Source organism: Pieris napi, chromosome 13 (assembly GCF_905475465.1).
Source record: "Pieris napi chromosome 13, ilPieNapi1.2, whole genome shotgun sequence".
In the NCBI taxonomy this organism is placed as follows: domain Eukaryota; kingdom Metazoa; phylum Arthropoda; class Insecta; order Lepidoptera; family Pieridae; genus Pieris; species Pieris napi.
The window spans coordinates 5,548,426-5,560,723 of record NC_062246.1 but is presented as its reverse complement, the minus strand read 5'-3'; the positions used below and the strand labels follow the sequence as shown (position 1 = coordinate 5,560,723).

At 30.2% G+C, this 12,298-nt stretch overlaps 5 long non-coding RNA genes across 5 annotated transcripts; 2 read left to right on the top strand and 3 right to left on the bottom strand.

The window, feature by feature from the left end:
* Positions 1–1,435: 1,435 nt before the first annotated feature.
* LOC125055375 lies at positions 1,436–2,649 on the bottom strand. Its single transcript, XR_007117873.1, has 4 exons — positions 2,519–2,649; positions 2,269–2,307; positions 1,914–2,011; positions 1,436–1,501 (listed from the first exon to the last, which is right to left on the bottom strand). It is a non-coding gene; the product is annotated as an uncharacterized LOC125055375 (long non-coding RNA).
* A 656-nt stretch (positions 2,650–3,305) lies between these two features.
* On the bottom strand, positions 3,306–4,448 carry LOC125055548. The gene is made up of 3 exons (XR_007117923.1): positions 4,322–4,448; positions 4,099–4,131; positions 3,306–3,454 (listed from the first exon to the last, which is right to left on the bottom strand). It is a non-coding gene; the product is annotated as an uncharacterized LOC125055548 (long non-coding RNA).
* A 382-nt stretch (positions 4,449–4,830) lies between these two features.
* Positions 4,831–5,615, top strand: LOC125055447. The gene is made up of 3 exons (XR_007117889.1): positions 4,831–4,964; positions 5,356–5,382; positions 5,491–5,615. It is a non-coding gene; the product is annotated as an uncharacterized LOC125055447 (long non-coding RNA).
* A 1,965-nt stretch (positions 5,616–7,580) lies between these two features.
* Positions 7,581–8,781, bottom strand: LOC125055424. Its single transcript, XR_007117884.1, has 4 exons — positions 8,642–8,781; positions 8,401–8,439; positions 8,059–8,147; positions 7,581–7,659 (listed from the first exon to the last, which is right to left on the bottom strand). It is a non-coding gene; the product is annotated as an uncharacterized LOC125055424 (long non-coding RNA).
* A 1,025-nt stretch (positions 8,782–9,806) lies between these two features.
* Positions 9,807–10,625, top strand: LOC125055473. The gene is made up of 3 exons (XR_007117901.1): positions 9,807–9,962; positions 10,360–10,386; positions 10,498–10,625. It is a non-coding gene; the product is annotated as an uncharacterized LOC125055473 (long non-coding RNA).
* Positions 10,626–12,298: the final 1,673 nt, after the last annotated feature.

The following is a 12,298-nucleotide window of genomic DNA, read 5'->3' as shown; positions in this document are numbered from 1 at the left end:
CAGAATACGAAATTCCACCCGTATGACCTCGATATCTGTCGTTCCACAACTAAGCGTTTTTAAGGCAGTTTTTGCCGCCCACTACCACTATGTGGAACAAGCTAGCAATGAAGTATTCCTGAATCAATTCGACTTAGATTCCTTTAAGAAAAGAACGTACCAATTCTTAAAAGGCCGGCAACGCACTCGCGACTACTCTGGCATTGAGAGTGACCATGGGCACTCACTTAACATCAGGTAAGCCTCCTGTCTGTTTTCTATAAAATTAAAAACTCAAAAAATAAATAGTGATAAATCTGTAACAAAAAAAAGGCGAGTCGATATACGGGAACTAACCTCGTTAAATTGTAAAGTGTAAATAACACTACCTAGGTAACACTGAAAATGTTTAGAAAATGAAAAACGGAAAAAATATCTTTATAATGATGTATGTATAAATGCTTAGATAACCTAAAAGACTCTTTAGACAATTTATTGAATAAACGTCCCTTTCAAATATACGGGGTGATTTTCAAGGCGAGATTTTAATGACTGTCGCGCTTTCAGGAGATGTACTGTGTATATATCATACTATGAGGACTTAGTCAAGGTGCGTTAACAGTAGTGTATCTAGAAAGTAGAAAACTAAATTTATATTAAAATTTGTCTACTTAGACCTGAGTAATTTCATTATGTGTATTGAACACAGTGCCATCTCTGTTAGGACTATGCAAAAGAAAACACGTGATGTTGTCATTGTAAAATTAATAAATAGCAAATACTTAATTAAATGAAACTGTTTCTTTTTATGGTTATTTCTTGATATGATTATTGGTAATTTAATATTGTGAAGTAAACTTAAAATATGATCTGCGTGGGTGTGTCGGTTTCGACATGAGGATTTACTTTTGTAATTGAATTTCTGTTATTTCGGGATTGCATGTGCTGATCAGTAATTATGTTACTTTTTAGCAGGAAAGTATTTATATATATATATCTTTATCACATGTATAAGGATATAACGTTTACCGACATTTTTTGTCTCTTTTATTTATTCATTTCAATTCAAATTCATTGATTTAATAAAATGTACTAAACGTCAAATATCGTTCGTAAAGCTTATAAATATATCTAGATATAGTCTGTAGTATAAACCGTTACAATTACGCAATACTTATAACTAGAATAGTTTCACTTTGGTAAAATAAAAAATACAGAGAGCTACATTAAATTGTAGTCTTTTTTATAGTTACTCATCACCGCGCAGGCGCAAGCAGTTGCGTTCACTTGTTTCTCTTATGTCTTACGTTCTTCAATTATTTTGGGTTCTATATTGAACTGATGATTATATTGGGTATTCTACGTAATAACTCATGAACTCTTTGGTGATTTAAGAGTATATTAGTAATTTAAAGTATTAAATAAGCTAGTGGAGCTATCAAATAATAAACACAAATTAATTTTTTCAACAATATATTTTTGTCGAATGAGGCTCATAGGTAGATTGATCCACCATCAAACTCTGAAAAAGACACGAAAATCACTTGAAAACCCTTTTTTTAGTAATTAAATAATATGGATATTGTTTATTGTTGGCGAACGTGGCATTGATATACCAAAGACAAAACGAACGAGTCCCTAAGTGTCAAATCTAACATTTTAATATGATAAAATTATTAAGCTTATTAAATGAGTTACTTTTAATACTATTTTTGAAAAACAACTTTACAATGGTTAACACTACGAAACCATAAAAATGTTGGCGACGCACGAAAATTTCCATGCGTTTTTACATTCTAGCTTTTGATCGTGTGACGTCACACGTTAATCTCTTGACCAATTACTTGTGTCAAAGATGTGCAGTTCGGTAATTTAAAGGGATTTCTAGATTAAACATTCAAAATAACGAGTTATAATCAGTTTTTAAGTCGTACCACGTCCTCCCTTGGCTTAAGCTAAGCCTTGTGATTCTGATTCTGTTTGCCTTGAGTTGATTGATCATTGCTGTTACTTGCTGTGTTCGATGGGTTCACTATAAAAAATAATATTCAAATTGAATAAGTTACCTTGTGCTGTACAAAAACATTATATAAGTTATAGATATGGCTATACAATTTAATGCATCTCATTTGAGACAGATGTACGAAAACCAACAAAAGTGATTCATTACTAGAATCTTCATTTACGAAGTGAATTAGTGAAAATTAAGTGAATTATAGAGAAAAACGACCAATGAAAAAATAATCGTTAACTGTAATTATATTAGCAGATATATCTGATCTTACTTACCACTAATTGCGTCGCCACCCGGTTCTGGGATAGGATTTGCTATAAGAGAACAGTTAACATTTATTCGTAAATTTGTAAAAAAATAACCAAACCTTTTCAAACCAAAATTAAGACTACTTTAAATGTTGACGGAAAATGATGTTATTAAATTTGTTTTTTTTAACGAATTAAACAAATTTAATAATAAATGGCTGTAATAAGACCCTTAATCTGTCTGATTTTAGTATTAATTTAATATTGTGGTACTTACGTTCACAACTAACTGTTAACTGTGCATAAAAGCATGACAGTAGTAAAAATGTGACGAATAAAAATTTTCCGTTCATTGTGCTAGGAATTTTGTTATCGAATCCTAAAATTATATAAAAATCGCAATATTTATATCGAAATTATATGTATATTTTTTATGGATTCGTGAATGTCGTGTCAATAAATATTGGACAGTTAAAGTATATGTTATTAAAATATATGAATGTATCGTGGATAACGAAAAAATTAACTGCCATTTTGTGATTAATTTATCTAGTTTATAACCCAAAGTTGTTTCTTTTTCTGGAAAATTATAGAAATATAATAATTAGGGGCCTTATAGCCTAGCGGTCTTATTAAGTGGCAGCTAGGTGAGGGGTACCGGGTTCGATTCCCGGTTCGAGGGCAAGTTTTAATTTAATTTAAATTTGTTCTCGGCCTTTGGGAAGGTTGTGCGGTACCGGGCGAGTGCTTAAACCGTACATGGAGAACACGGTCGAATTTCTAAAGACAAGCACAAATTATAAAAAAATCCTATACTTGACGCTGGCTAATGCACAAATCGTGCCAGAGCCATAAAAAAAATAAAAAAAAATATAATAATTTCTCTCACTTCCCGCCGCCCACTTTTTTTCTCAGATTTGGTTACGACTTATCAAATCTTTTCTGTTATTAATTAAGGGCAAGGATGTTTTTCAAGGGTCGGAATCAAACTCGTATACTAAAAACTACCCTAACCTATGTATAAGCATATTCTTTAAAAATTTAATAAATACTTCAATAACTGATTTTCATTGGATAAAAACATAATTTATTGTGTATAAATGTTATGTTACATGCTTTACTTTTTTCTTGTCATGTAGATCCAATATGTATTTTTGAACACTTTTCTCTGTCTTGCCATCTTTTGTATTTGATGCGACATTTGTTACATTAACTGAAACAAAAAAATATAATTAAAAAACGTTATTACGGATGACTTGCTATTTGATGAATGCTATTTGATGAATGCTATAACAGACCCACCCACTAAACAACCCACTTAATCATATAAAACAATTATAGGCTACTCGGGGTATAAATACGTAATCATAGAGCTGTGGTTTGGATTAATACCTCAAGCTGAGTTTCATAATCGGACGTCAAGGCAGATTACAAAATTCCACCCGTATCGCCCCGACGTCCGTCGTTCCACAAAGGAGCGTTTTAAGGCATTTTTTGCCGACCACTATGTTGAACCAGCTGCCCACAGAAGTTTTTCTTGACTAATTTGACTTAGGGTCCTACAAGAAAAGAGCCAATTCTTATAAGGCCGGCAACGCACTTGTGAGCCTTCTGACAGTGATTGTCCATAGGCGGTGGCGGTATCACTTTAGATCTGGTGAGCCTCGTGGTCGTTTGCCCCTGTTATTTAAAAAAAAAATAGAATGGCGATTAAACTTAAATCTATATTTAAGGACTGTTTAAACATTTTCTTACGAGAAATTTTTTATCGTTTTGAAAGACGATATAGCGACTTGAGTTACTAATTAAATTAATATGCGAACGTAAGTCAAAAGACTAAGCGATTGGATTACTCACTATGTATAACATCTCCTGAAGCTTCAGATAGTTCTGCAATGATTAAATGTATAAACTTACAAGCAAATCTGCGAATCGAACGTAAATACAAAAAAAATAAATTGGGTTCAAAATTGAAGAAACACGTAATTTTCCGGAAAAAGTTCTGGAATCTTTTAAATTGACTAGTACTATGTTTAAACAACACCAAAAACATAACAATTAGTAAACTAATTCAACTTACGTTGAAGTAGAAGGTTTTGGATCAAAATTATACTAAAAAGCATAATTCTTAACATTGTGTTTAATACCGGTTATATGTGCACTTGATAATGTAATAATGGCATTAAAAATATAACAAAAGGCTCATTTATACTCCGTGATATGTTTATTTATCGTTGTTTAAAAATTAATGTTATATTAAATAGTGTTTGGTAGTAGTTCAGAGTGTAACGAAAACATAAGCTAAGTACAAAATCATCTGAAATTAGATTATTTCAGAGGGTTTTATTATGTTTAAGTAGGTATTGGGATAAACAAAACAAATTATTCATAAATAAGAAGTTAATGTAATTAAAACTACTTTCTTAATTAATTTTTATTTCGTATAGAGCAATTAACCAGCGGTAAACATTTTCATTTTAAAAGAATTTAATGTGTTCTTTAAATGAACCGTCGTATCGTTCTGAATTAAAATCAATAAAAATAAAACTAAATCATAATTTTTTTTATCGATATTTAATGTCCACTATCAAACCGGTGTAGTATATATTTACATCGATTTTGTTGAACTAGCATAGTTTATTTACTATTCAAAATGAACGCCAAATCGATTTTTTTAATTTGTCTTATCTTTACATGCTTAATAGCATCAACCTTCGTTGCTGGTAAGTCCATTTTTGAATTATATTTAAATATTTTCTTAATTACATATTTAATACTAACGATTTTTAAATTATTTTTTAACTGAAGTTAAGAAATACTATGGGTGCAAGAGCAAGGGAGCTGAATCATATATAATTTTTCTTTAACTTAAAGTAATAAGCACGGGATAAGAAGAAAAGAGAATTTAAGTAATAATTGTCATGGTATGGGCTATATTATATGGTTTACCATATAAGTATTGAAATGTCATAAGTATAAAAAGTTAAGATTAAGTTGTTAATATAGTGTTGTCTAAAGCATAGATTTCAAACATTCACTTAGATATATTCACAAAGTAAAATATACAAGATACTTATTAAAATTTCCTTTTTAATTTTGTATGTTTGTTTACAGCTTATCCTGGTGGCGACGTTGTTGAATGTAAGTTAACTTAGATTTGTCAGGGTTGTTATATACTAGAACTTCAGACCACAATAATTTAACTCTATTCATCTTTTATAAATACTATATTGAATAATATTGTTTCAGCGAATCCTTCAAACCAAGCTACTGATAATAACAAGCAGAATTCAGGCGTCGGTCAAGGACAATCGGATCGACATGCGTTAATTTGATTACTCAGAAATGATGGGCAAATAAAGTATATAAAATAATTAATTATTTCATTTAGTAGGTACGCTATAATTTAAAAAAGTGTTATCAGATGAAAGAGTACTGTAGTTAAATTGTACGACTAGTTTCGTTTTGATTTTTTTGATAACTTGATTGGATTTGTTTTAATTCTGTTATAATTTAGAATCACTACTTAAGGAATCAAAGTATGAATATTGTTTCGGCCACTCAGAGCCGACGAAACGAGTCGAGAGGGGTCGAGGCGCCATCTTGACTTTAGTCAGTGAGTTCATGGAACGAATGGTAGTTCTGATTGAGGATTCAGTGGATCATTATGGTGATGAGACGTTGGACCAAGTTGGGTCTGTGATTTGTGATTAGTAGATTGTGATTAAAAGTGAGATCGGTGCCTTAAACCTGCACTTTATAATATAAGCTAAAAGTGTTATTTGTAATGCTAAAAGGAATCAATCGAAATTAAATATTGTACGACAAGTATTCTTGTGGTTTGTGCTCGCACTTTATCCACATGACGCCCACTAAGCCCGCTAATGACGATGTCCATATAGATGGAGTGACGATATATTTGTATATATGTATATCGTTATATATATGGCTATAGACTAAATATACGCGTATAGACTATACACGTTTTAATAACTCGTTAGTTTATTTTCGTCTCTTTTCGTTATACATCTCAATTCAAATTCATCGATTTAACGAAATGTACTAAACGTAAAATATTGTTAGTAAAGCTTTTAAATATCTAGTCTTGCCTTTTTTAAAAAAAATTTTTCTATTACAAATAACATTTATTACTTTTACAGTGTGTTAGTTTAATATATAATACATTAACAATTTAAAATAAAAAAAATTTATTCGAAGTGGTCTCCATTGGCTACAATATAGGTTTTGAAACGTTGACGCCAGTTATCAATAGAAGCACGCATCTTTCCATAGGAAAATTCTTCACTGCATACGTACGGATTGTTTTAGGGACTCCAAATTATCATGGCGTTTAGAGCAAGCCATACTCTCTAAAACTGACCATATATCATAATCCATGCATTAAGATCAGGACTAGACGACGGCCAGTCTTCACCTTTTTTCTGTGACTTCCCTTTGCGTGCCACTTCAGTAGTTGTTTCGATTTTAGAACGCTATTTTTATTAAATTATCGGTTCAGAAATGACCAGTACGTCTCATTTGGGCTACAAATTCTAAGTCATCTAGTTCTAGGTGCTATCTTCATCTCCCGAAATAAAGTTTTTTGCTTCGGGATAGGATTTCTTCGACTTCTTTCCCTTACTGCTTTGACCACCTTTTTCGTACAAACACTACGTGGACGGCCAGATCTTTTTCTGTCACAAACATCGGAGATCTCATTGTAGCTATTAATAGTGCGGTACACAAATATTTTAATAATGCCAAGCGTATGGAGAGTTTTAAAAATTGCATTGCATACTCCTTTGTGTAATGCAATTATAGCGATTTGGTTCTCTTTAGGACCCCACTCAATTTTAATATCGCAAAATATTGTATAATGTGAGAAAACTCAATGAACAATAATATAAAAGTCACAGATTCCAAATTCAAATGTAATATTTTGTTAATTTTCAATTTTAACAGTATTTATAACTAAGTATATCTAGCTATCGCCATTAGTATAAACCGTTACGATGACGCTATAGCAATACTTATAGCTTATTATTATTAAAATAATTGTAAATACATAACTCCAATCCGGTAAAAAAATGTTTTATTATTATTATTATTTATTATGAATAGTTTTGTTTTGGTGAAATAACTAATACAGAGAGGTACATTATATTGTAGTCTGTATTATAGATAGTCGTCGCAGGCGCAAGCAGTTACGTTCACTTGTTTCTCTTACGTTCCTTAAATATTTTGGGTTCTATATTATATATTTTATGTTATAACTCATAAACTCTTTGGTAATTCAATAGTATATTAGTAATTTAAACTATTTAATAAAACCCATAAAATAATAAACAAAAATTTATTTTTTCAGCAATATATTTTTGTTGAATGCGGTTCATGTGAAGATTGATCCAACATCAAACTCTGAAAAAGACACGAAAATCACTTGAAAACCCTTTTTTTATATGATCTCTCTTCTATTTTAAAAAAATCACTTAAAATATTAAATAATATGGATATTGATTATTGTTGACGACGCAAGCATAGACATCAAATATACTTAACGTGGCATTTATATACCAAACACAAAACGAACGCAACATATTAAGTGATTTACTTTTAGGGAATACTATTTTTGAAAAAGAATTTAACAATGGCTTACACTACTAAACGATAAAAATTATGGCGACGCACGAAAAAGTCCATGCGTTTTTACATTCTAGCATTTGATCGTGTTGTGCAAGATGTTACGTGAAATAATTTTGAGGGATTTCTAGATTAAAATTTCAAAATAACGAGTTAAAATCAGTTTTTAAGTCCTACCATTGACAAAAGCTAAGGCTTGTGATTCTGATTCTGTTTGCCTTGAGTTGATTGCCCATTGCTGTTACTTGCTGTGTTCGTTGGGTTCACTATAAAAAATAATATTAAAATTGAATAATTTACCTTGTGCTGTACAAAAACATTATATAAGTTGTAGATATGGCTTTGCAATTAATTGCATCTCATTTGAGACAGATGTACGAAAAATAACAACGTAATACATTTCTAGAATCTTCATTTACGTAGTGATTTCTTGTGAAATCTTAGTGAATAGAGAAAAACGACCAATGAAAAAATAATCGTTAACTTTAATTATATTAGCATATATCTGATCTTACTTACCACTAATCGTGTCACCACCCGGTTCTGGGATAGGATTTGCTATAAGTGAACAGTAAACATTTATCTTCAATTTGTAAAAAAAATAATCAATCCTGATATTAACACTTTCAATGTAGACGGAAAATTATGTTATTAAATTTGTTTTTTCGAAACGAATTACACAAATTTATAACCATAAATGGCTGTTATTAGACCCTTAATCAGTCTGGTTTTAATATTAATTTATGATTTTGGTACTTACGTTCACAACTAACTGTTGCATAAAAGCATGACAGTACTAAAAATGTAACGAATAACAATTTTCCGTTCATTTTGCCACGAATTTTGTTATTGAATCCTAAAATTATTTCAAAAACGCAATATATATATTTTTATTTATTCGTGAATGTTTTACATCTGTCGTGTCAATATAAAATATGTATATAGCACTATTAAAGTTTATGTAATTAAAAGATATGAATATCGTGAATTACGAAAAAATTAACAACTGTTTATAATTAATTTTATTTAAATTTCTTATATAAAATTAAAAATTAGTTTATGAGACTTAGACACAAAATTATTCCTTATTTTTATCTCATATAACCCGACTACGACTACTTTTACAAAAGAAATGTCATATACAATACGTTATGTTTACGTTTGCTAATTATTACTAACTAATTACTACCCCTGTTATTACGTATCGAACATAAATATTAAAAAAAAAATTTGTAGAAACACGTAATTTTCCGCAAAAAGTTAGAAAAACATTGTCTACAACTGTTTGAAATATTTTAAAAATACTACCTACTATAAGTATTGCCTTTTATTAACATAACTTTTACACATTTAAAGAAAACACTTTTTTACCGGATTGAAGTTATGTATTAAACTTATAATTATTTTACATAATTAAAAAGAAATCCAACACACAAAACATTAAAATTAATGTAATTAGTAAACTTATTCAACTACGTATAATTAAGAATAATTTTTAACATTATGTTTAATACCGGTTATATGTATACTAGAGAATGTAATAATGATATTAAAAATATAACAAAAGGCTCATTTATATGCCGTGATATGCTTATTTATGGTTGTTTAAAAAAATAATGTTATATTATATATAGTCTTTGGTAGTAGTTGAGAGTGTAACAAAAACATAAGCTAAGAATAAAACCCTATGAAATAAGGATACACTGTATAAGTATCGGGATACAAAATATTCATAAATAAGAAGTTAATTTAATTAAAACTAATTTCTTAAATACTTTATTAATTAATTTTTATTTCGTATAGAGTAATTAACCAGCGGTAAACAATTTAATTTTAAAAGAATTTGATGTGTTCTTTAAATGAACCGTCGTATCGTTCTAATTTAAAATCAATAAAAATAAAAGTTAATCATAATTTTTTTATAGATATTTAATTGTCCACTATCAAACCGGTGAAGTATATATATTTACATCGATTTTGTTGAACTATCATAGTTTATTTGCTATTCAAAATGAACGCCAAATCGATATTTTTAATTTGTCTTATCTTTACATGCTTAATAGCATCAACCTTCGTTGCTGGTAAGCACAATTTGAAATTATATTTAAATTTTTCCTTTATTAAATATTTAATACTAATTAAGGATTTTTAATTCTTTTTTAACTTAAGTGAAGAAATAGTGTGGGTCCAAGAGCAAGAGGGGTGAATCATATAATATATTTTTTCTTTATCTTAGAGTAATAAGTACGGCATAAGAATTTACGAGAGACAATTTAAGTAATATTTGTCATGGTATGGGGTCTATTATATGGTTTACCATATAAGTAATGTCATAAGTATAAAAAGTTAAGATTAAGTTGTTAATATATATGTTGTCTAAAGCATAGATTACAAACATTCACTAAGATATATTCACAAGTTCATTGAACGTAAAATATACAAATATAATTATTTAAAAAAATTGTTGTTTGTTTACAGCTTATCCTGGCGGCGACGTTGTTGAATGTAAGTTCCCTTAGATTTGTCAGGGTTGTTAAATACTAGAACCTCAAAGAACCACAATAATTTATCTGTATACATGTTTGATAAATAATTTATTGAATAATATTGTTTCAGCGAGCCCTTCAAACCAAGCCACTAATAATAACAAGCAGAATGCAGACGTTGGTCAACGACAATCGGATCGACATGGATTAATTTGATTACTCACAAAATATGATGTGCAAATAAAGTATATAAAATAATTCTTTATTTCATTTAGTACCCTATTATTTATAAAAGTGTTATCAGATGAAAGAGTACTGTAGTGAAAATAGTACGACTAGTTTTGTTTTCAGTAATAACGTCGTTACAATATATTTTCTGTTCCTACACAGAATTAGAATTAAAAAATGCTATTAATATTAAATATTTTTAACTATAGTGGATAGTTATTTTTATTGAACTTAATAAATGTACCCGGCTAGTAAACAATATAAATGTCTTTAAGCAAATATTTTGAAATAATTGTGGTAGGGGAGCCCACGATGCTAAATGGGGATTTACTCGAGCGTCGTAGAGACCTATTGGGATGCAAAGCTTAGATAAAAAGAAGAAAAAAATGTTATATGATAAATTCCTTTTCATCGGTGGGGGAAGCGGCTATAGATAGTTAAATATGTAAAAAAAAACTGTTGCATGGACATCCTCGAGCGCGTCAGATATTGATAGCATCTATGCCCTACGTATTTTTAATAATGTACGTATGTTAATCTGATCGTTTGCATGATGCGGGTGGTTGTATTTAAGGGTTGAAAATTAAAAAAAAAAAAAAATATCGAGCGCGTCAGATTTTCTAAGGGAGTGTTAAGTGCACCAAAAAAAAGCTCTCATTCACTAATCTGACGATTTCGATGGGACGCAAACCCACAGCCATTTTCTTAATTTGCAAAAAAAAATCGCAATTTTGAAATACTCAAGCGCGTCAGATTAAGATATATGTGGTTCATCTTTATGTTCTAAACGTACTGTCTCATAATCTGACGATTATCTAGAGGGATTCGCCTGATCTGACAAAAAAAATTTAGAAAAACGGTTCACCTAAAGGGCCATCCCTGCAACTTCCCGCTAATTCCATTCCTGGGCGCTTAAAATTGATATTTTGAGCTCGTTGAGTTCAAAGAAATAACATTTCTATGCATTTGAGCTCTCCCAGCTCGAAAGTCTGATAGAAGTTTCATAGAACACTATTTTTGGAATTTTCAAACCGCAATACCTTTTGAATGGCTCAAGCAATTTTCACGCGGTTGGCGGCATTCGACGCAGTTGTATCATCCTCATAAGTAATTTTGCAATTTTAATTGATCGAACCACAAATTTCGGAGTAATCCCGAAAAAACACTTTTTCGGGTTTCTTTCGTTCACGATATCTCTCGAACTAATCAACCGCTTTTGACCAGCTTGGTGGCGATCGACGTGGTTTTTCAAGTTCAAAGGCGGATTAGTTTTTGAAGTTGATCGATAAAGAAACCACTTTAAAAAAAAAAATCTTATTTTTTAAAGATTTTTCAAAATTTCTCAAAATCTATCGGTCCGAATCGGTTCAAATTCACAGGAAATGTAATTTTGAGGGAAATATTTAGAACGCCGTTTAGTAGATTCCGATCGGTTTAAGGAAATGTAGGCATCACGCAGCTGCACGCATTTAACTTTATCGACGAATTTTTGTTATTTCGGCTTGCGGAAATCGTCAGATTATATATTTTTCATTATTCTTGAATTATTTCCTTCAAAATAAAAAAAAAATTAGCTACGCTCGAGAATGTCGAGATGACGTTTTTTTTTTACAACTTTGTTGCCCTCCCCTTTTTTTCCGTCACTCTCAAATTGTCAGATTAGTGGAATATACACTTTTTAGGATGTAATTAACTCACCCTAC